Source organism: Gossypium hirsutum, chromosome A08 (assembly GCF_007990345.1).
Source record: "Gossypium hirsutum isolate 1008001.06 chromosome A08, Gossypium_hirsutum_v2.1, whole genome shotgun sequence".
Taxonomy (NCBI): Eukaryota; Viridiplantae; Streptophyta; class Magnoliopsida; order Malvales; family Malvaceae; genus Gossypium; species Gossypium hirsutum.
Genome location: NC_053431.1, coordinates 11,148,662 through 11,153,272, shown reverse-complemented (window position 1 = coordinate 11,153,272; position 4,611 = coordinate 11,148,662). Strand labels below are relative to the sequence as shown.

Sequence of the window (4,611 nt, the reverse complement as noted above, 5' to 3'; positions counted from 1 at the left end):
ATAACATCATGAAAATATAAAATCAGTTTATGTAAAAATAAAATAAAGAAATTAAACATCAAATTTTAACACAATAGAGGGGCTAAAACCAGAATGTTCAACTAATTCGGTTAAGTAAATAATTTACAAGGACTGAACTTATAAAATTGAATTTTTTTTCATGCTAGTTTCTTCCAATATGTATTTGTCTTTTCCATGTGAAAGCTAACGATCTTTTTATTGGTCGAAATTTTCCAGCCTAACATTTTTTAAGTTTTAAGAAAGCCCGAATTCAAAAAGGAAAGCACGTGAATTTGAATGAAAACCACCATGGCTTTTGTACAGACTAAAACAATTTTACATTACTTGAAAGAAAATTAGATGTGCAAAATATTAATATTATTGGATTAAATTTCAAAATATTCTGTTTTGTGTGTGAAAACATTGATGCTTCCAACCAACTATTTTGTTGCCAATATCCAAACCTTAAAACACACTTGGATTAATTGTAAAACTAACTTGCGTGCCCTCCAAACTCTTGTTATATAAAAAAAAAAACAGATTTCTTAGAATTCCATGCACCAAGGAGAAATTTTACTGACATTGGCTTGCGTGCTTCTTACATCATATTACCAACCCAAAGAAAGTTTGAAGCCCACAAGCCCTAAGCACTCAGCTTCTCTAACAACAATCAACACCTTTGTCATGGTTAAGATTGCAGAGCCAACAAAATAGTCATTAATGATGACCAATGGACAGTCTCCGATCAATCTAGATACTCAACTATGACCTCCTTCCTTATTCTCTACACTTATGTTGATTGAAGTGTGATTCAGTCTACAAACTTCCATACCCTTAATGCTTATCTTTATTTCGTAACAACTCAAGTTTATTTACATGGAAAAGTTGTCCGTAGATTTTAACATGTAATTTTGAAGGAATCAACTAAAAAAAACTAAAACTTATAAAAATGTTTCGACAGTGATATTTCAAAAAATCAACATATTTTTATAACAATATATCTTATTACAGATCATATCAATCGTTGAGTTTGAAAACATTTGTAATGATTGAAATGGTTGTGAAACTAGACATGTCTAAGGCATACATACAATAAAGTTGAGTGATACTTCCTTGAAGCTATGATGTGTGTAGACCCAATTTTTAGCCCAGGCCCATATATGTATAAAAATAAAATTAAAAAAAGGGCCTGATTTACAGACCCAAGATACAGGGGCCCGATAGGCCTAAAGTTTTAGGGTTTCAACCAAAGAAACCCTAGCTATGCCCTTGCGCCGTTAGCCAGCAGACCCTCTGCGCCGTTTCAGCTAACAAGCAAGCTTCCAGACGCCACACGTCTCACGTCCCTCCGTGTCGTGTGCCTCTCCACCATGCCACTTCAGTGGCACGCTCGATCACGCACCTACAATAGCAGAAAACGGTTGTAAAAATTGGCTACAAAGCCAAATCGAATCAAATGTAAAAGAGGGTGGTTTTTTCCTGATTTTTACCCACAGCAGAGAATACACAAGCAATAAACATCAACAAAAGTCAGATTAAAGGTTAAAGAGGTGTTTTTTTCCTGCTTCTTTTTTTGGATTTTCGCTTATTGTTTTTCCATTTATAAACTATTTTTTAAAAAAAATAAAAGTAAAATTGGAGGGAGGGAAACCTACCTGGGTTCGTCGTGGATAGGCGTCGGAGGCGACGGCATGGGGGTGCCGATGACCCTCTATTTTTGGTGCACCAAAATAGGGTGGAAGCCCTAGCAGATTGGGGGAAAAGGGTTGCCACATTCTATTTCTAAAATGGCAGAAACCAAATGAATTTTGGTTCAAAAAAATGGCTTTTGTACTACATTTTAAACGGCACCGTTTGGGGTGCTATGATCTGTGCGTTTTGAGCTTGTGGGGTTATTTGCATACTTGCCCCCCCTTTTTGCCCCATCTTTTAATTAACCTTATTCACATTTCATTTGTTTTTTAAAATTTGCCCAAATTTCTCGTGCTTTTGCATTTTGGCCCGCTTTGAGGCACCGCGTTTGAGGGGTTGCGTTATTTACATTTTCAATCCCTTTTCGTTTACGCGCATTTTTTTAAATCCTTAATTATGTTTCATCACTATATTTATTTTCAAATTGTCCTTTTTTATTCTATTTTTATTTCAATTGAATATTTGTTATTTCAGTATACCTTTTTTATTCTTTGTTTTTTTTTAAATTGTTTCATTAGTCATCTTTTAGAAATTGTCTTAGCATACTTTACTGTTTTTAATTGGCTATTTTATATTTTCATTCATATATATATATATATTTTTTAAAAATGGTTTTACTTTACAATTTATCTATTTTAAAATCCCCTTTAACACATATATTTCTACGTCTTTATATAATTTTAATTTAATACTATTGTGTGTACGTATACATAGCTTTTTTTATACTTTAAGTACACACTATTAGACTTATATTATTTCATGCAAATATCTTTTAAATTTATTTAGGTATATTTTTTCCTTTCTATCCTTTTAAATTTATTTATGTATAAGTTAATCTTCTTTTGAGCATCCTATCTTAAACTGTTTGTTTTATTTATTTTAAATACTTTTGTAATTCTGTATATATATTATTTACATTAATTTTTCATCTTCATATGCTTTTCATCTTCATATGCATATACATAATTAGTTAAATCGAGTCGTTTCATTTGAATTGTTGTAACATATTATTTATTTCGAATTACTTCTTACATATTGTCTATTTAAAGAATTGTTCATATATTATTAGTTTTATGTACATACAAATTATTTCAAGTTCTAGCATGTGTTATTCCTTAGTATATTTTTCCGTAGGTTTTTAAATTATTTTGTGCTATATTGGTTTCTAGTTTTCATATGGCTTTGTGCATTAGGTGTCACCTTTAGTTTTCAAATTGTAACCACCTATGGTTATTTCATGCATGTAATTATGTTTTTATCTCTTGCTATTGTATCGCGTTTCTAATTCCCATATTCACTTGATATCAATTGTCTTATCCACAAGCCAACCAGACGAGTATATTTTGATTCGGTTTTTATCATTGTAAATACGAATTCTCTCAACTTAAGAAATTATTTCGTGTTTGGGGGTCCGAGGGATCGTGCCCAATAGTGCTGGGTTTCGATTTTTTTTCCGTTCAACTAAAATACGGAATATCTTTTCGAAATTTTGTCCATGCTTTTAAAAATTTAAACGAGGCAATATTTCGTGTTTGGAAGTTTGAGGGATCGTGCCCAATCGTGCTGGGTTTCGTTTTTTCATTCGACTAAAATATGGAATATCCTTTTTTTGAAATTTCATCCATGTTTTCTTAGAATAAAACGAGGCAATATTTCGTGTTTGGGAGTTTGGAAAGTCGTGCCCAATCATGTTGGGCTTCAATTTTTCATTCGACTAAAATACAGAATATCCTTTTGAAATTTCATCCATGTTTTCTCAAATTAAAATGAGGCGATGTTTCGTATTTAGAAATTCAATAAATCGTACCCAATCGTACTGGGTTTCGATTTACTGTTTGGAACGAATAGCCAAATATCCTTTTTAAAAGTTTTAAGTGCATGTGTTTTGGAAATCCTGAGATGATCTTGTGTCGAGGGTACAAAATATTGTATCCAATCGTGCTGGACGTAATATTTTATTCCTTCTAAGCGAGAGAATCTCAATATCCAATTCAAGTTATCCAAACGTTTTTAAAGATTGTATTTTAAAATCTTGTCAAATTTTCAATATTAGGACGTTAATCGATCAATACAGTACCAATTTTGGGCGTTGCGAGGGTGCTAATCCTTCTTCGCGCGTAGCCGACTCCCGAATCCGTCTTCTAGTTTTTCGTAGACCAAAAAATATTGTTTTAATAAACCAAAATGTTTTATTAAAATGATCGACCACAGGGTGACCCGATCACACCTAAACAAAAAGGATTGGTGGTAACTCCATACCTTGTTTTAAAGTCTATCCCTGTTTTTCAAAATAAAAATGGTTTCGACAGCTTGGCGACTCCACTGGGGACCAATAAGAGAGTCAAGCCGTAAAATTGGTTATATCCTGTCCTTTTGTTGGAAATTTAAATTTTGGTTTTTAACATATGATCCTTTCATTGCATCTCGTGGGTTTTATGGTTTTCATCCTGTTATCTATATTTTTAAATTCTAAGGTTTTATGTCCCCTCGCATTGCATATTACATGATCGTTATTGTCACACATTTAAGTGGGAGTGAGAAACTATGCCTTCGTGAGGTTTTCACCTCCGCATGGGCTAGTGGACTGCTTCCGGAATACATCTGTACCTATGTCTTCGTGAGGTTTTCACCTCCGCATGGCCATAGGGAAATATATTCCCCTGAAACGAACTCGATCCGTATGAGCCTATAATGGGTAAGGGTTGAGGAATCTACTGGTTCGGGTACCCTTTTCTTTAGAACTAAGCCACATATAGTGAACCCTAAGAGTCTACCCTAGATATAGCTATGTTGAACTTTAGTTGTACCCAGATAAGTGTTTGATTATTTTCTATTTGTTTTGGATTTTATTATTTGGTACTAACCCATTGTGTTTTGATTGCATATCATTCCATATTTAGGGAGGTGTCGATTCTTATT

The 4,611-nt window shown here is 33.2% G+C and overlaps 1 long non-coding RNA gene across 1 annotated transcript; it reads right to left on the bottom strand.

The window, feature by feature from the left end:
- Positions 1 to 966: 966 nt before the first annotated feature.
- On the bottom strand, positions 967 to 2,043 carry LOC107902147 (uncharacterized). Its single transcript, XR_001685590.2, has 2 exons — positions 1,656 to 2,043; positions 967 to 1,402 (listed from the first exon to the last, which is right to left on the bottom strand). It is a non-coding gene; the product is annotated as an uncharacterized lncRNA (long non-coding RNA).
- Positions 2,044 to 4,611: the final 2,568 nt, after the last annotated feature.